This window comes from Caretta caretta, chromosome 1, assembly GCF_965140235.1.
Source record: "Caretta caretta isolate rCarCar2 chromosome 1, rCarCar1.hap1, whole genome shotgun sequence".
Lineage (NCBI taxonomy): Eukaryota > Metazoa > Chordata > Testudines > Cheloniidae > Caretta > Caretta caretta.
The window spans coordinates 135,435,429-135,456,282 of NC_134206.1; the positions used below are offsets into that span (position 1 = coordinate 135,435,429).

The 20,854-nt window shown below is 40.9% G+C and overlaps 1 protein-coding gene across 7 annotated transcripts in view; it reads left to right on the forward strand.

The window, feature by feature from the left end:
- The window catches only part of FRMPD4 (FERM and PDZ domain containing 4), a 437,016-nt gene that overhangs the window by 274,944 nt on the left and 141,218 nt on the right, over positions 1–20,854 (forward strand). The window lies entirely within an intron of this gene.

Below are 20,854 nucleotides of genomic sequence, written 5' to 3' on the forward strand. Positions count from 1 at the left end.
TATCTTCTGATATTGATAGAAACACAGATAACTTAAGGATCTGTTTTTCTTGGTATTTGATGTTCTGCTGAAGACAGTTTCCTAGAAGAGAACCTTACAGTGAAGAATCACAGTAAATATGATCCACAAAAATCCCTCCCAGGTTAAAAGAATGAGGCAAAAGATCAGTTTTGACTGGGATGAACAAATCTGCTCTCTCGGACATGTGATCCATTTTAGTTTGCCTGATATATTCATCATACTGGCAAAGAGAAAATAAGTTCTTTGATCCTATCTAGTTTGTAATCTAATTCTTAGATTTCCATTTGCTTGCACAGCTAAGATCCATGATCCTTTGCCTCTGGGTTTAAAGGATTGTAAGAGAAATTAAAAGGAATGATTAGATTGTCAACAAAGATTATGCTTGCTTTTCCTCCCCTTTAAAACTTTCCATAATTACTCTTTTGAACTGTCTGTGCCTTTGATTAAAATAGATTTTCCTGTCCAAGTAAGTGGAGCTCTGGTTTGGATTGTAGTTTGGAATATTTTTTTGCTAAGAACAAATGGAGCTGAAATATCAGAACCATCATTTGGTTTTACTCTATTTGTTGGTATTAGTTTAATTTACTTCTGCAAAGACCAGGCTAAGTGTTATTTAAGAAGCAGGATTTCAAAAGTGCTCAACACCTAGAACTGGTGGTCAGAATTTCTGAAGAGCTCAGCTCCTGTTAAGGCACCTAAATTAAGTGTCCAAAATTTCAAAAGGCCCTAGCACCCAGCAGCTCCCATGGTTCTAATTTTGTTAAATGTTCTTGATGGGAGCTCTGGGTGCTGAGCTCCTTTGAAAATCGGGGTGAGATCCTCATCCCCACTCCATGCTCTTCACATGGGGTGAAAGGGTTGGAATGTTATAAAGGAGACCTAAAAGCCATCAATCTAGTTAAAGGAGAGTTCTCCTAGCCTGTCTGCCTCACTTTTTGTGCTAAGAACTCCCTCATAGCCATAGGAAACATAATGGAGGCAGGCGTTTTGGATAGGGCCACAGCATGTAGATTCTGAGTAGGCCCTGGGCAACCAGGGACAGAAATTTAGACAGGCCTCAGAGTGTTTAAATTATACCAAGGGCTGTAAACCAGCCCAGGATTGAGATGGTATAGCCCACCCTCGCCCACAGCCACTCTCATCCCTGGATTTGAGAGTTTTTTTCCAATCCAAAACTTACTCATATCACATGACCTTACAGGCTGGGATGTGTGTGTCTGTACTTCAAGTATCTTATTGTGTAAACTATGTTTTAGTGCCTCCAGCTATTAGCCAACAGAGATGCTTTAGAAAGTCAATCGTTTCCTTTAATAATTACCTCTTGATTTCTTATGCTTACACTCTGCTAGACTAAATTTGAAGTGCTGTGGTGTTTCCGTTTACAGGATTCTTTCTGAAATATTTTAGTCATTTAGTGTTTAACTATCAGCTTTACTGATTTTGACTACCCCGCAGTAACTAAAAATCCCAAAGACTATTTCCAACATGACTAGATCAGGTATATAATTTGGGAAGAATCTTTTAGAATTGTGCATTTTTGCTATTGTTACAAAGGACTAGTGAAGAATTTAGACAGGATCTTCCCAGAACTTTATTGCTGTCATTTGCTTTAACGGTAGTATCTAGCTAGTGAAGACAACCATTAAGCTTGAATCCTGCGTTCTCTCACTTCCAGAATGATACTAGTCAGACTGATAGTCTAATTCTCATGGATCAGTACAAAGCTGTACCTTACTATATTGAATGCATTAGCACTCATTAATTCTGTAAATTAATAGAGCATTTTCAAAGTTAATATCTGACTGGTAATTATCACCTCTGTCTGCAATTTTTGTTTGTTTTTCTGATTCCCTTTAATATGTTGAGGCTCCATGCTGTTTTACCGCCTTTCAAAATATTGTAGAAATTCTCTGATCAAAATTCCATAACAGTCAAAAGGGCCTTATGATGCCAAATTATACTGACCCTAGTGTTTAGTTTTTGTATTTAGTGTGTTTTAGTGCTCATAAAGATACTAAATTAACATTCTAGAGATGATAGCCCTCCATTCCCTTTGGGGCCATTATTCTATCTGCAATTGGCTATTTATTTATTTATTTGGATGTATACACACTGTAATTGAAGAGCACCCAACTGGTGTTCTGGATGCCCTTGACAGTTTTCTTTAAAAATGCTAACATAAGCAGTCCCATCAATTTCTTGCACATCAGCAACTGAAATTAGTTGTTTCCATGCAACCCCCAGCCCTTCCCAACACCCATTTCCTTGTAGCTCAGAGAAACAAGATGAACATTACCACATTTTTACAGAACTGGGAAAGAAGTTAGGGCTTGTCTGCACTTAAAATGCTACCTTGGTGCAGCAGTTGGCCACTGTAGTGCTTAAGTGGAGACACTACCTATGCCGATGGGAGGGTTTCTCCCAGTGACGTAGGTATTCCACCTCACTGAGAGGTGGTAGCTAGGTTGATGGGAGAATTCTACCATTGACCTAGTGCTGTCTACTCCAGGGGTTAGGTCGGTTTATCTGCGTCCCTCAGGGGGCATGTCTACACTACAAACTTAAATCAACCTATGTTAGGTTGACTTCCAGCCACAGTTATTACTGTGGTGGCAGATGTCCACACTACCCTCCTTCTCACCAGGAGCACTTCCACTGACTGAAGAGGGGCAGTGTGGGGGCTGAGAGATAGGGGTCTCAGCTCTGCACAGTTCCTCCCCCCCGCTCCCAGGCTGTAGCAGGTACCTGATTAACCTCTTAATGTTTAAAATGCCCAAATACTTGGTTGATAAGTATAGCCATCTTGCTAACAGCTAAGCATGTTTTGACTTGGTCATTACTAAGATGGGAAAACTGTTTGAAAGAAATGTAAGGTGACTGAACTAATGGCACCATCTGGGGTTGGACATGAAGGATGGGCAGTCTGTTGCTGAACATTTGTACTTACATTTCAGTGGATAGTATATAGTATAAACAAGTGATTTTCTATATGAAATTTTAGTTTGTACTGACTTCACTTGTGCTTTTTATGTATCCTGTTGTTAAACTAGGCAAATATCTAGATGAGTTGATGTACCCTCTGAAAGACGTCTGTACCCCCGGGGTACATGTGCCCCTGGTTGAGAACCACTGCTTTACATGAGAATAATCACAGTACATCTGACTGTATGAGACATTTTGTAATGATGACTAAGGATAGCACTAGCTTTAAAAATGTACTCTGATCAGCATGCATCATCCCTCTGAAGCAGTAATGCATATTTCATTAAATCACTATCACTTGGGTGCATTAGAAACAGCTACTTTCGGAGAGCGAATACCTCAAGAATTTAGTTATGGGATTTGAAGCCATTTACTGCTGCACCGAGTCACCAGTTCAAATCTAGCAACGGTTGCTAGTGAATGATGGTCCTTACCATCTATGCACCATGTGGTGCTGGTACCTCAGGGTATATTTACACTGCAGCCCTAAGTCAGCCTATGTTAGGTCTTTTTATAGCCACCACAGTAATTACTACAGTGGATGATGTCCACACTACTCTTCTTCTGTTTGTGGTGCACGTCCTCACCAGGAGCACTTGCACTGGCTGAAGAGGGGCAGTGTGGGGTTCAGCTCCCTACCAGGAGCCCAGCTGCCTGCTTTCAGCTGGGAGTAGGGGAGGGCAGCCTCCAGGCTTCTTGACTCCCAGAGTGGGGAGCCTCCGGGCAGCAGCCTAACTGGGAGTGGGCTTTCTTGTCAATTTCATGGGTCAGACAGCCAACAGTCAACGTAAGTAACCCAGGGTCTACACCAACACTGCTTCGCCATAAGCTCTATGGCTCTCATGGAGGTGGAGTTATGTCAGTATAATAGGGCATTTACATCAGCAGGACAAGACTGTAGTGTACACACTGACATAATTAGGTTGACATAAGCTGCCTGACATGGACCTAACAGTGTAGACCAGGCCTCAGTGATGAATGTGGTATAATGGATGGGAGGGCAGATAGATCTTAATGAGAGATCTCCACATCACAAAAACTGGCATGAATTTTAACCCTTGTTGGCCATCTCGGAAGAGGGAACCAAAGATAGATTTAGTAATTACCCACTTGCCCCCGGCTGTGGTCCCTTTCAGGCTTGAGTGAGGCACAGAGATGGGACATTGTGCTCTTACTGATACTATCTGTGTATCTGTTAGTTGTGTAAGTAGAAGGCTTCAGTGTCAATAGCCGTTAAACTGGCTCCTTTCACTAGCACTAAACTAACTTAAAAATGAAGCCAGTAATTTCCTCTCCTTCATTTTGACCTCTGCCTTCTAGGAACAGAAGAGCACAAGGAATGCTTTGCAAATTGACAGTTATGCCCATGGAAAAAGAAAAGAGATCAGCAAGATAGCACCTGTCATGGTGTCTTGGAGGTTAACAAATTATGACATTGGAGGAGATCTAGCAATTGAAATCCTTTTCTGGTTTTGATTAAAACTTCTCAAAGCAAGTAATATTGGTATACAAGGTGCACATGGGTTCTGCATAAGCAAATGAAATATTTCATGCAATGCAACATCAATTGCTTTTGAGTTGCATTATTTACTTTGTGTCATATGTGTAATATCCATTTAATAGTAGGACATATTTAAACACTGTAGTTATAAAGTAAGGGGGGGAGAATATCTGATAGCATCTCTATATGAAATGAAAGGTACTTATGTGGTGTCATTGCAAAGGCTTTCTGGCATGAGTACAAAGCAATGGTGCTGGAACCAGGGCACTCCCTGGCTTAAAGTAGTAGTAACACACACCAAATACATGGTTTCCGTCATCAGCACTGCCACTATAAAAATACCCCCGATACCAAGGCATGTTTATTCTTTTCACTGAAGTAGATTTGGTTCCTTCTTTCAAATATGGGACTGCACCTGTGCACTGAGCTAATAAGTAGTAGCTTCCACTGCCTGACAACACTTTGCAGAATTGATACAAAAGCCTTTAACTGAAATACTTTGAGACGTGACTATCAGTTCACTACCTCCTTTTTACAGGATGGAAAATGACCATCCTGTACCAACTTCAAAAGAGACTTTTCTTGAATTAGGTCAAGTTTTCCATTAGCTAAAGTTCTATTAGGTCAAACTTCACTTCCTCCTTTTAAAAAAAATTGTTCACTTGCAATAGCCTCATGAGATGAACAACTAATTTTAGTAAAGGTTGCATGGGGATGGCAGTTGTATCATGTTAATCCTGCATATTAATCCTAAAACACAAACAACATAATGCAGGACTCTCAGTACAGAATAGCTAACAGCATATATTTAATGCATTTCTGGTCTATTTTCTATACTGGCCAGTCCTCGCTTACAGACAGCCCCCCAGCCTAAAACAAATACTCTTCAGCAACCACACAACAAAAACACTAACCCAGGAACCTATCCTTGCAACAAAGCCCGTTGCCAACTCTGTCCACATATCTATTCAGGGGACACGATCAGAGGGCCTAATCACATCAGCCACACTATCAGAGGCTCGTTCACCTGCACATCCACCAATGTGATATGCCATCATGTGCCAGCAATGCCCCTCTGCCATGTACGTTGGCCAAACCAGACAGAGTCTACACAAAAGAATAAATGGACACAAGACATCAAAAAATATAACATTCAAAAACCAGTTGGAGAACAATTCAGCCTCCCTGGACACTCAATTACAGACCTAAAAGTCACAATTAGTCAACAACAAAAAAAACCTTCAAACACAGACTCCAATGAGAAACAACAGAACTGGAATTAATCTGCAAACTGGACACCATTAAATTAGGCTTGAATAAAGACTGGGAGTGGATGAGTCATTATAGTAACTAAAAACTATTTCCCCATGCTAATTTTTCCCCTACTGTTACTCACACCTTCTTGTCAACTGTTTGAAATGGGCCATCCTGATTATCACTACAAGTTTTTTTTTCCTCCTGCTGATAATAGCCCACCTTAATCAATTGGTTTTGTTAAGAGTTGGTATGACAACCCCCATTTTTTTCCATGTTCTCTGTGTAAATATATATATTCCTACTGTATTTTCCACTGCATGCATCCGATGAAGTGGGCTTTAGCCCACAAAAGCTTATGCTCAAATAAATTTGTTAGTCTAAGGTGCCACAAGTACTCCTTGTTCTTTCTGCTGTTACAGACTAACACGGCTACCAGTCTGAAACCTATTTCACAATATATCTATAGCCAGAACAATTGTTTTGCTGCCAAGGGATAAGTCTTTAAGTTATACTGTGTTTTACCTGAACTTTCATTCTTTGGTGGACTTCATCTAACTATTTTGCTGCTTGTTGTCCTTCTGGACAGTTTCTATAACAGCAAGCTTGGTTGTCTCTTCTAGCAGACAGAATTTTCTACCCTTCTTGCACATACAGTTTGTGCAGCTGGCTTTCCAACAGTATAGTCATGACAGCAAACACTCATTGACATTATTAATGGCAAGCCATTCATACACCCTTAAGAACCAAAAATGTATACCTGATGCAGAAGCGAGGCTCACAAGCATACTAATCAGTTTGCCTGTCAATATGTTCTCCAGGGTATATCTCCAGATCAGCTGATCTTCTTTCACGGTATCCCTCTAGAGTTTATTCCATCAGAAGGTTCTCAAGGATCTCTCAAGGGATTAGAAGAGTATGGTGAAGGTCTTATGGTTGTTACCCCACCATGTTCTTGGAAGAGCTACTGTTGTGTAACTCACCTATCAGGATAGTCTCAGAGAGCACAATCACCATGAACATTTGAGACAGCAGCTACCTCGTATATCTATAATTGTGATTTATTGTTGCCATCCTGTGCACTGACTGGTTGCATTGCAATCCTGCAGCTGTCTCCCCAAGAAAAGAACCACACTGAGGTAGTGCAGAAACCAGGTACAATTTGGACAGTTTGCAAACTGGCAGAAGAGGAGGTGGCAATGAGTTAGCCTTATATTGCTTTTGGAAGCACCAATTTTCAGAGTGTTACCACAAGTTGAGTGGAAGGAATGCTCTAGAAGAGCGTAAACCGAACACTACAGTAGGGAGATTTCCCCCTAATTTTATATAGATTGCATGATACTAACTATTTAAAATTAAACTATATCAAAATGTAATTTTGGTGTGGCTAAGCTGACCTGTTTGTATTTCGTCCTCTCAAATGAACATGTCAGTCCTTAGAGGCAATTAATAACACTTGTATTTGACAAGCAGGATGAATCAGATTCATCAATTATGTCAGGCTCTCTCGTTGGCCATCTCCACTTAACCCCAACTCAGTAAATTTCTTCCTGTCCCATAAACTTAGCCACAGCAAAACCACTCAGGGTTGAGTTTAAGCAGGCCTGTGGATGTTTTTTTCTTCTCTAATAATTTAAAAGTAATTCTTGCTGAAACTGAGGTGGTTTTTTTTAAATTTGTAAGTGGATAAACGTAACCATTTGAAAGTGGGCCTACTGTATACAAAATGAAGAAACACTACAGTTAGTCAGTCAAGAGCTTCTGCTCACCTTTTCTACAAGAACAAAGATATCCATTGAAACTGAAAGGCAACACATTTAACAGTGAGAAAAAGTGGTAGTTTATTTTTTATAACCTATATAAATAACATGTGTAACTCACTGCCACAAGATACAGCAGAGGCCAAAATGCTTAGCAGGATTCCAAACAGGGTTAGAAATGTACATCACTAATGAATCCTTCTCTTTTAAAAAAGAACAAAAACAAAAAACCCACCATGTAATTTAACTGTGAACAGATATAAATCCATACATTTCAGGCAGGTTATTCTGTAATTGTGAAGTTTCTTGAACCTTCCTCTGAACCATCTGATACTGGACACAGAGACAAGGTAGACTAGATGGACAACTCTTCTGACTGGTATGGCAGTTCCTATTTTTCTACTCTTCATGCCACTGATATTTTAAATGAATACTGTGCTATAAGGGGAAAGTAAGGTGTCTCTCTTTCAGCCTGCCTGAGAATTTGCTGCATAGGGCTTGCATCTGCTCCCTCAACTGATGATTTCTTGAGAGGTAGAATTGTTCCAGTGGGAAGGGGAGTTGGAGTAAAAGACAAAACAGGGAAGCACAAACACAAATTAATGTTTAAAGGATAGCTGAATAATTAGGAGGAAGCAGGAAAAAAAATTAGAGAGCAATCTAAGCGTCAATGGTCTGCTTAGAAACAACTTTCATACATTTTTGAAAGGAAAGTGACTGTTTGATAAATCTAACTTCTTACAAGAGGATACTGAATTTAATACTAGTCCTTCACTCTCAGAAAGGGTTGATTTATAAAACACGATAGATGTAGTGAACTGAATATTGACTGAGAAATTCGTTTTTAAACAAATAGTGATGTGACATAGAATATGGTAATCCCACATGCCAAACTAAACGAACAATAAGTTCCAGGGAAGACAGATGCCCTACAGAAAGAGTTGAGAGGGATAATAAGCTAATCTAGAAAGAAGACACTTCATTTTAGGTTAAGTTATATATCAATGGACTGTATTCAGCAGAAGAGAAATTGTTGTTTCAGAAAAGCATAAGCTGACAGACAATTTAAACAATCCTATTTCCCTAATTTTTTTGATAGCACGGTGAAGCCATTCATTTCAGGATCCTGGTCTCAACATTCAGGATCTATTTTGTGACCTTCACCTCACCACCTTTTCCAAATTCATATGCCATGCGAGCTGGAGGCGTGTAGCCGAAGCTTAATGTTCCATGGATGTCTGAGAGATCTTGCATCCTGAATTGGGGTGTGTGATGGAAGTTAGTTGGAATAAAAGATGGAGATTTCCTGGCAAATAGGGGAGGATGTTGGGATCTGGGGAACTCCAGTGTGTCCTAGTTCAGAAGACATCCTGTTTATTCAGTGGGCTCAACTAATTTTCAATGTAGAATCCTCATATAGTATGAAGTAACTTATACTTCACACCACCAGTAACTATGTGCAGTAAAACATCACATCAACATTTCAGCATGCCCTTCATTGGGTGGCATGCAAGTTACTTCATTTGGTGAAGAATCTTATCCCCAGGTTGTAAGTATCTGTTTTCGATACCATTCTTTTTAAAGAGGAATTAAATAAAGCATAAACTCCTGTTTATGTAGCACCTAGAATACAAAATGCTTTGTTCAGGTTTTGCAGAGCCAGCCCCTAAGAAGAGAGTTAGAACAAACTAACAAATTAACAATCCTAGTCTAGATCATGTGCATGGAAACACTGTAAATGAAAGAACCATATTGATTTGCACTCCAGAAACACGAGAGAAATTAGCCTATGCCTAATATAAAGGCATTGCGGAACAGTGGAGAAAAGGGGTGGGGGGAGGAATGAAAATTACCAAAATATACTGATGTGCCTTTAAATAATACAGTCCAGCGAATACAGAGCTTCATGTCATGTATATGTGGGATCTGAAACAATTACCTAATGTATTGTACACCTTGCAGGAAATATGGTATTTATGATGACTTTGCAACAGCCCTTAAAATAATTGTAAGGGCACATAGATTGAGGAGAACATGATTGCTGACAATCTCCTAAAAGCAGAAATTGATATTGGAGCCAACAAAGAAACAGATAATGATCTATGAAAACGCAGTCCTATTGTAAGATGCAATCATTTGGAGCATTATTGTAGAATAGTGTAGTACTTTGTTTTAATAAGGGATACTGAGAACGCTAATAAAACACTCCAAAACTTTATTTATATGTGGCCCCATTTTAAATTACCTTTTCTACGATAAAATACTACTTCATTACATTCAAAAAGTTGAGCTCCTAACTATAATGCTAAGAGGACACGCTGTATGTGTATGTTATTTGCTCATTTTATGCATTCATATCTTAACTGCACCTAAGCTAATCTAGTCACTAACAGCACTGTGACTCATTGGAACATTTAAAAAGTCATTTCTGTGCCTAATGTTCACTAGTATCCTGTGCTGTTCTATGAAAAAGCCTCAATTTAAAATAAACCAATTAAACTGTGTGGCTGTTCAATTAAATTTTACCATGGCAACAAGGATTAGGCACACAAAGTAAAAACCTGCTGACAGTGCAGAGATTATTCCTAGTTTCTTACACTTATAGAAACAGCCAATTGAAGTTAAATTTTCTGCACCAAACATTGCGAGATGTAAAATGAAAGGGATTGACGTGCTTTTGATGCATCTTGGGACATCAGAGAATATTTTCTTGACAGGGGAAGTAATTAGCTGGAATTACAAATAGGAACATGGCAGACATATGAAAGTGTGTAGGCTCCTGGGATTTAATCAGCGTTCCCTAATTAAAACCTGGGGATTTATTTTGTTTAGAACAGTTCTCAAAGCCGGTCCGCCGCTTGTTCAGGGAAAGCCCCTGACGGGCCGGACTGGTTTGTTTACCTGCCGCGTCCACAGGTTTGGCTGATTGGGGCTCCCAGTGGCCGCGGTTCGCTGCTCCAGGCCAATGGGGGCTGCGGGAAGTGGTGCGGGCCAAGGGACATGCTGGCTATGCTTCCTGCAGCTCCCATTGGTCTGGAGCGGCAAACCGCGATCGGCTGAACCTGCGGACGCGACAGGTGAACAAACCGGCCCAGCCCGACAGGGGCTTTCCCTGAAGAAGCAGTGGACCGGCTTTGAGAACCACTGGTTTAGAATACAGATAGGATAGGATATAAAGGAGACTGCCATAATTCAATACATTCAACAGACTGACAGCTTTTTTTCTTCCTTTTTAAATGAAAAGGGACCTTTCAACAATTTTAAGTTGGGAGGGGAGAATCGTTGTCTGCAACCACACTATGGAATGCAATTTTCCTTTCTAGTGTCTTTCCTGTATACACACACATGAATAGAGTTACTTCAAAAGGACTCTATATGTGTGTATTTTTCCTATGCTTTGATTAGGGCACAGTATTCATTGATCTGTTCATGGGATTCCATGAACACAATCAGATTTAGATTTCTCTTTAGAAGAATACTCTGGCTGCTGTCATAAGTCTGTTGATGGCATGGTAGGACAATACAATGATCTGTCCTCAACCATTGATATGGTAGCTTTTAAATGTATTCTTAACATTATCTTCATAAATCACTTTTGTATGCAGATGATTTGTGACCAATGAATTAGATAGGGTGTATGTTGGAATGTCAATGACAGAAATCATGCTCCAAGTTAGATTGGCTACAACACAGAGTTTTTAAATCCCTATGGTGTGTCTGTAGTAGAGACAATTAACCTTTACTTTTCTCCATTGCATTTGTTACATCCCAGTCAGTGGTACAGATGTTGCTGTTGGATTAATTAATCTCATTTTCCTCTGCTGGGATACATAGAACAAGCAAGGAGATTCCCATTTACTTAACTGAGTGTATGGATTGGATACAGAATGGATTGGATATTTTCATGGTGCCAGATCTGTGTCAGGAAGGGATAAGTATAATGTCTTTTCTAGCTCAAAGGCCCTAAAAGAGCTACCTCTTTTATCATGAAACTAATTGCTATCTGAGATCTTCCTTTCTTCTTGTGGAATGGTAAGCTGCTAGTTACCCTCCATGGTATATTTCTTGATGCTGGTGTGTTTACCACTGCCTTGGATCTTCGTTTAAAGAAAGATTGTTGAGGAGGGTGTGGTAAGGCAAATGTGGTGCTATTTGGAATCCTCAGCTTTTCATGGTCCCTTTCAATTTGGCTTTGAGCTGGACCACGATACAGAATAGAACTACACCAGTCTCATTGGTTGAGCATCTCCTCCTCGTGATGGATAAATGTGAGGTGTCCATGCTGAATCTCTAATTTCACTGAAACATTAACCACCAGGTTTTGTTTTTCCTCTAGTGTTCATTCACGGGGATAAAAGGTCCTACCCTAGACTGGCTCTCTTCTTTCTTCTCTAAGAGATCCCTGAATGTGATTTTTGGGTCATGTTTATCCACCCTGAGGTCAGTTTTACATATGATTATGTAATGTTCTTTCTGCCACTCTCTTCCCATTCAACTTGTGATTGAGGAAGCTGGAGACAGGTTGTAAATCTATTTGGGTCAAAATGCTATCAACATATGAATGATCTGCAGCTGTATGTCTTGTTTTTGGCAAATCCAGGTTGCATGGTGTCTTTCCCAATATCTGATTAGGATGTGGACTTTGATGAGAGTAAATGAGCGGATATGTAATCCAAACCAGTAAGAGTTGATAGTAGGATGAAGGATCTTCAGGTCATGATTACCCTGTCCCCCAGGTTGAGGTGGATTGTCCATCAAAGAGGTCTGTGGTTCGGAAGATGCTTCTGGGTGCATGTGCTTGTTCCCAAAAGCTTTTTAAAAAAATCTTTCTTATAAAATACTTGCAATCCTTTCCATTAGATCCAGAACTTTGTTTGATAAACCATACATCTGTGACTACTAGATTAGATTATTGCAGTGTGTGACACCCATGAAGACCATCCTCAAGCTATAGCTGGTTCAAAATGCAGCTGCCCACCAACTACATTGGCTTCAAATTGCACCTGAAGTGAATTCAAAGTGCTGGTTGAATGTATGGCTTGGGTCATCAATATCTGACCAAACTCTTTCTCTCTCCCCATGTGTACATTCACAGCAGCAGAGATCTTAAGCTGGATTGCTCAGGATGAGAGTCCCTGCATGTAAATGTTTGGCTGATGTGGGGGTGTCCATACTAGAGGGCCCCTGACTCTGAAATTTGCTTCCCCCCTGTGGTCTGACAGAGTCCAGATTTGTTGGGTCTCACATGATGTTACAGATCATTTCCTTTTCTGCACCTTTTTTTGGTGTAATTTATTTTGTATTTGTTTAGATGAAAGACTTTAATTAAGAATCAGGCTAAGTATTATACCTGCTCAAAGATGTATTGAGTGCATTTATAAAGAGACAAATACTGAATACTCTTTATACTGGCTTGTACAATTTGTGCTGACTTGAAACTGTTCTGTCTCTGTAGGGCCTTAAATCTGCCAAGAGTTAAAAAACCAAAATCCCATATCCACAGATTCATAGAGTCACGTTTAAAGATCATGTGGCAAATGCAGGGGCTATACCAAAGCACCAGCACTCAGAATTTACTCCCTGCTCAGGTATCTTGTAGATGTAGAAGGGAGAGGTAATGAGCTATAGATGGAGGCTTAAGGCAAAATTAGGAGGTTAGAAGCTCTATATTAAAAAACAAAAAAACACCGTTAGCCAGCCAGGAGGAAACTTTTTTAGGAATCAGTGCTGTACCATATGGAGAGGGCAGTGTTTTATATGTAGCCTGAGAAGGTACTTTCTTTAAAAACTTGTTGTTGTAAAATCCAGCTAATGCCTAAAGCTGCACAATAAAGACTTTGGAGAAAAGTCATCTTGATAAAACGTTTTGTTTTGTCCTGAGGGCCTGCTGTGCCAACTTACACAAATAGTACATAGGGATTTAGTTGTATGAATCCATTCATGGTATCACACTAAAAATGAATCTACCAGTCTCCTAACATCCTTTAGGAAAAGAGGTTTTGTGTTTGGATTTTTTTTTTTATTTAGATTGGTTAAAGATAGCAGTTATGTGCTGAAGAATCCCAAAGCATCCGTTTGGATTCCTCTACAACAACGCCTAAGATTTTTAAAGTATAAAAGATTTCAAAAGAATGAGATGTGATGGGCAATGTAGTCCATCTAGGTCTCACAAAGGCTCATAGCTTTGCTGGCTTTCCCTGGGCAGCTCTACCACAGCTGGCCAGGAACACCATAGGACATTAAATCCAGTCACAGTTATCAAAACAATAGTATATATTCCAATTTCTATAGAGGTTACTCCCCCTCCCCCCCGCTTAGAAACAGTTCTGTTCATTTTCAGACTACAGTTAATTAACGCAGAAGCAAGCTAATGGCTGAATCATGAGACCAGCTGCTTCTATGGCACAATGTCCTAGAGAGGAATCCTATCACTTGAACATAGTGTGTAATGGTTACACAGCTGCCTAATCCATCTCTTGAGATGGAGTCTGTGATTTTACTTAAGCAATTGTGCCCTTTGTAATGATGCCAGGATGTTAGGGCCTAGCTAGGACAGGATAAGAATTTGCTTACAGCTGCTTGGAGCAGGAAGTTTCTTTACCTAAATTCTCACCTGTATGGCAACAAGCAGTACTGCACATCCTGTATGAGCCTAGAGTAGATTGGGGTTTCATTCACCTAGTCCTTATACATCAGACTGATCATTCCCAGGATCAGTCATCCCAGTACACAAACAGGACCCACCAACTCAAAATGGCACCACACCCTGCCATAACAGATGCAAAACCTACAGACATCTCTACTGCTGTGATGATCAATACACCTTTCAAGATCCAGGGATCCTAACGTGTGGTGTACTTCGTTCAGTGCATCAAATGCCCCAACAACAACTATGTGGGTGAAACGAGACAATCACTTTGCTCTTGAATGAACTCTCACACAAAAGACAAAAACACCATCTCATCCATCAATGAACACTTTTCACAAAGTGATCACTACATGTCTGATCTTTCAGTACTTGTCCTCAAAGGAAACCTGCACAATATCTTCAAAAGGCGAGACATTGGAAACTTACATTCATAACTCTCCTAGACACTAAAAACCATGGACTCACCAGGGACACTGGTTTTATGGCTCATTACAATTTGTAACACTCCACAGTCTGCTAACTGTTAATTGGTTCAAACCCCTTATACATAACCTTTAATTGTCCACTTTATTGCAAGTGGCCTCCTTACATCGTGTTACCCCTTACGCTTAACAAACTTTCCCAACCTGTATTTAGCTCAGATACTCTGATTTCCCTTCCCAGACCTGAAGAAGAGCTCTGTGTAACTTAAAAGCTTGTACCTTCCACCAACAGAAGTCAATCCAATAAAAGATATCACCTCACCCACCTTGTGTCTCTCAAAATCAGCTGTATAGCAATTAGTCTGCTGTCACTTAAATTGGATTTGGCCTTATGTAAACATCTTTACCTGTTGGAACTCCCAGGCACATCTGTGCAACACAGAATGCCACAGACAATATATTGCTTGTACTGCAGTAACACCTAAAGTCTACCAACCATTGTCTACTGGGGCTCCATTGTGTTCAGTACTGCAGAGATCATAATAAGAGATGATCCCTGACCCACACGCATGTAATCTAAATAGACAAGTCATGTGGAGTGGGAGAAGGGAAATATCCCCCTTTTGAAGATGGAAAACTGAGGTACAGTAAGATTAAAGGTCACACCAAGGGCACACAAAGTTTGTAGCAGACCCAGGAATTGAACCCAAGCCTCCTGAATTCTAGTCCAGTGCTTTCACAAGACAACTTTTCCTTTGCCAGTATAGGCTGTAAATAAACTAGTGGATACAGGGAAAGAACTATTCAACCCTCTAATTGATGGGCTAAATATTGTGGAAAATACATGTCCAAAAGTAATAGTGGTGGTTTGTTGCAAAGATTAATTGTAGAAAGATTATCCTTTTGTTCCCCTTTTGTTTTTTAACCTTGTTTTGTCACATGAACAAATACTAATAAAAAACACATACTTACCTGAAATATGTATGTATCCATCTTTTGATTTCCCATGATTTCAAATGGTTCTACTGTGGAGATAATTCATTAGCATTGGTTTACATTCCTTAGAAAAGAAGACTAAATAAAGCATTTGCTTGTGTGGTTATTGTTGTACTATAATTTCCGTTTAGCGGCCACAAATCTCATACTGAAATATATGTGCCAAAATTTCAAATTTTGTGTGGCACTTCAAAACATATATGGGCTTCTGATTTTCAGAGATGCCAAAACATCCGCAACCCCCAGTGGGAGACACTTGCTCAACAACTCTGAAAATCCAGTCATTTTATTTTAGGAGCCTAAATATGCATTTAGGTTATTAACTTTGCCACCTAGGCTAGGATTTTCAAAAAGGTCTGTGTGAGATGATATTTAACTGCTTGACTCCCTGTCATGGGGTCACTCACCACATTGGTGCCTCCTGCTGGGCGTTTCAGGAATTAGCTCTGTCCCAGCGGGTGCACCCTCAGGTGGTGGTGGTTCTCCCATCCTCACCACCGTCTGCAGACCCATTACAGCTCCTGTCTCTCAGTGTCTGATTTTTGGCACAGCCCTCTGGCCGTGTCACCATCTGTTCCCCCCCGTGCCGGGGGACTCCTTCAACAAGAGTCCAGTCACTCCTTGCAGCGGCTTGGCAGTCCACAGCTGGGCTGCTCCTCCAGTGACTAGTGTGTGTGGGGGGGGTGCCCAGTCCCATCCATTACTCCGGGCCCCAACCCCTGCTGCCTCTTCCTTCCAGCTCACTGTCTCTATCCCCTGGGCCACTTCCCCACAGCCTTAGTTCCTTCTGCAACTGCCTCTGGCTCCAGCTCCTTTGCCCAAGGCCTCAAGCCTGTGAGTCCTGGCAGCCCATCAGGAGCTCTCCCTAGGTCCTGGCTAGCACCTGCCCTTCTCCAGGTGCTAGTCTCTCTGTAGCCCTCTAGTAAGCCAGTCTTCTCCCTCAGGCTCCCTGCAGCAGACTCCCTCACTCTAGTCTGCAGCTTCCTTTTATATGGCCTGGCTAGGCTCTGATTGGCTGGTCCAGCTGCCGCCCTAATTCTCTGCAGCTGCCTCCCTAATTGGCACTCCTTTGGCTGCCTGCTGCTCAGCCTCCCTAGGCTGGTTTTAACCCTCTCAGGGCCCGTCACACTCCCTTTTGAAAATCCCCGGCTCAGGCTTGGAAATATTGGCCAGAATCATGTTGTATGTGAAAGTATAGTATAAAATACACTAGCATGTTGTGCCTCAATTTTTTCTTTGTGGTAACAGATTATGAAGAGACTTTAAAAGCAAAATTAGACTGTTACTAACAAAGACATTTTTGAAATGAGCTATTTTTAGTATCTGTTTGAAATGGCCCCTGTTATCATAATAATGCCAGAGCACCTCACAACCATTAATGAAGTTATTGTCAGAATACCCCGTGAAGTGGTGGTATCCCCATTTTACAGATGGGGAACTGAGACACCAAGAGAGACTAAATTACTTATCCACAGTCACACAGGAAGTCTGTGGTGGAGTGTGGAATTGAACAGGGGTGTTTGAGTCCCCGGTGAACACCCGAAGCATTGGGCCAGCCATCAGCATTATCTTATTCATATAAACCCTCTATCTGGCTACCTATTCTAGGATTTTCTGAAGACCCTGGCAACAAAAAAGCTAAGCATTCTGCTTATAGATGGGCAGTGGATTTCCAGCCATTGGAGGACCTTGGAAGGCTTTACAAATAGAATCATAGAATATCAGGGTTGGAAGGAAAGTCAAGAGGTCATCTAGTCCAACCCCCTGCTCAAAGCAGGACCAATTCCCAACTAAATCATCCCAGCCAGGGCTTGAACAAGCCTGACCTTAAAACTTCAAAGGAAGGAGATTCCACCACCTCCCTAGGTAACACATTCCAGTGCTTCACCACCCTCCTAGTGAAAATTTTTTTCCTAATATCCAACCGAAACCTCCCCCACTGCAACTTGAGACCATTACTCCTTGTTCTGTCATCTGCTACCACTGAGAACAGTCTAGATCCATCCTCTTTGGAACCCCCTTTTAGGTGGTTGAAAGCAGCTATCAAATCCCCCCTCGTTCTTCTCTTCCGCAGACTAAACAATCCCAGTTCCCTCAGCCTCTCCTCATAAGTCATGTGTTCCTGTCCCCTAATCATTTTTGTTGCCCTCCGCTGGACTCTTTCCAATTTTTCCACATCCTTCTTGTAGTGTGGGGCCCAAAACTGGACACAGTACTCCAGATGAGGCCTCACCAATGTCGAATAGAGGGGAACGATCACGTCCCTCGATCTGCTGGCAATGCCCCTACTTATACATCCCCAAATGCTATTGGCCTTCTTGGCAACAAGGGCACACTGTTGACTCATATCCAGCTGCTCGTCCACTGTAACCTCTAGGTCCTTTTCTGCAGAACTGCTGCTGAGCCATTCGGTTCCTAGTCTGTAGCGGTGCATGGGATTCTTCCGTCCTATGTGCAGGACTCTGCACTTGTCCTTGTTGAACCTCATCAGATTTCTTTTGGCCCAATCCTCTAATTTGTCTATGTCCCTCTGGATCCTATCCCTACCCTCCAGCGTATCTACCTCTCCTCCCAGTTCAGTGTCATCTGCAAACTTGCTGAGGGTGCAATCCACGCCATCCTCCAGATCATTTATGAAGATATTGAACAAAACCGGCCTGAGGACCGACCTTTGGGGCACTCCGCTTGATACCTGCTGCCAACTAGACATGGAGCCATTGATCACTACCCATTGAGCCCGACAATCTAGCCAACTTTCTATCCACCTTATAGTCCATTCATCCAGCCCATACTTCTTTAACTTGCTGGCAAGAATACTGTGGGAGACAGTGTCAAAAGCTTTGCTAAAGTCAAGGAACAACATGTCCACTGCTTTCCCCTCATACACAGAGCCAGTTATCTCGTCGTAGAAGGCAATTAGATTAGTCAGGCATGACTTTCCCTTGGTGAATCCATGCTAACTGTTCCTGATCACTTTCCTCTCCTCTAAGTGCTTCAGAATTGATTCCTTGAGGACCTGCACCATGATTTTTCCAGGGACTGAGGTTAGGCTGACTGGCCTGTAGTTCCCTGGATCCTCCTCCTTCCCTTTTTTAAAGATGGGCACCACATTAGCTTTTTTCCAGTCATCCAGGACCTCCCCCGATTGCCATGAGTTTTCAAAGACAATGACCAATGGCTGTGTAATCACATCCTTTAGCACTCTCAGATGCAGCGCATCCGGCCCCATGGACTTGCGCATCCAGCCCCATGGACAACTTTTCTAAATAGTCCCGAACCACTTCTTTCTTCACAGAGGGCTGGTCACCTCCTCCCCATGCTGTGCTGCCTAGTGCAGTAGTCTGGGAGCTGACATACTAATGAAACAGGTGGGTCAGCTTAATCATCTCTGTTTTACAGACCGCTCAAGGCAATTTAGCCTGCCAGTTTAAAATTGGCATAAAGACCAATGTTTTTCGAGAATTTATGCAGTATGCTGCTTAAATCAGGGCATACTCTGAAAAACTGATCTGGCTTCAGATACAGTGTAATCACTATTTTCTAAACACTGTCACAGTATGATGGATGACAACTCCGTGAAAAGCTATTTTGCTTTCATCAGGAGATAGCAGAGGAAATGTATTTCCTCATTTATTTATAAGCAGGAACAGCAAAAAATAGTCTTTCAGGGAAAGAAGTAATATCTACAGTCTTATTAAAGTGAAAGCACTAAAGTGAACTGCTAATATGGGGACGGGAAGTTCAGTGCATCAGCAATATTTTATTACTAACATCTTTGAGTTTTATACTATTGTCCAAATAAGGACAGGAATGAATCAATTAATTTCATCAAGATATGTAGACTGTCATATTTTACCCACACAGGTAAAAAAATAATTGCTGACATCTGAAATATTCTTTTGACTGCAAGATGCAGAATTCTGTCGCCCATATGCACTGGTACAGTACTATAGAAAATGTATTCCGTGACTTTAGAGCTTTAGCAACATTTCTGAATCAATTCTACGACTACCAGGAACGTAAAGCCTCATGCTTTGTAAATGTGCAAATCTGACAATTCTGCAGACTCCAGAATAACAGTTCAAATTCATTTTTCATTGAAATGATGTGAGCTTCCAAAGCCTTAACAGTTTTGGCACCCTATGTAATAATGTCCTTTTTTTAAACCTAAAGTTGCAGGTTGATCTTTCGAAAAAAATCAGTCTGAAGATAGTCTTTTCCCTCAATGTTCAATAAAAATGATGTAGTGCTTGACAGCTACAGTAAATGGTTCCTCAGAGCAAATCTATCAACAGCTGCAAAGAAGGAGCAGCTTATGCCCCAGAGTACCCAACTGATGCTCGACTCCAAATACATTGTAAGAATGTGCAGACTAGAGGAGATTGCCCTTGGTGTGCAAGTAGGTTTCAACAAGGGAAATAGTGTCAAGCACAATAGTGCTGCTCAAAAATAGGGGGGTAGGAATTGCCATACTGGAACAAACACATGGTTTATCCATTCTAGTATCTGGTCTCTGATGTTTCAAAGGGAAGGTCCAAGAAACTCCATAATAGGCAGATGTGGGATAATCTGCCCTCCATGAAAGTCTTGTTCTAACTCCAAGTAGTTAGAGATTGGCTTAAGCCTTGAAACATGAGGTTTTTAATCTTTCCCAAACTTTTATTATTAGCTCTTGTAATTCTGGTTATTCTTGATATCCATGTAAATATCCAGTCCCTCTTTCAACTTTGCTAAATTCTTGGCCTCAACAATATATTGTGACAATGAGTTCCACAGTCTAATTACACATTGTATGAAAAAGTAATTATTATATAAGTTTTGAATTCGCTGCCTTTTAATTTAATTGAATGTCCTCTGATGAGAACAAAAGGTAGGTAGGCAGACCCAAAGCCCCTATCCATCTTTTCAGTACATTAGAGAGACATGCTGGGTGAGGTAATATTTTTTTTCATTGGACCAGCTTAAGATATTACCTCACCCACCTTGGTTCCCTAATATTCTGGGACCAGTATAGCTACAACTACACTGCATTTTCAACACATTCATTATTTTATGTTTCATGTAATTCATCTCCTTATTCTCAGGGAAACAATTCCAATCTTTTCCATGAATGATATTACAAAGGTTTTATTTATTTGTTTACTGTTTCAATTAAAATAATTTTAAGGCGATGTACAAATTAAATCAAGAAGATGCAATATTTTGGTTTTTAGGTTACAAATGGACCATGCCACTGCATCTTTCATATTTCATTTACTACACAGTTACT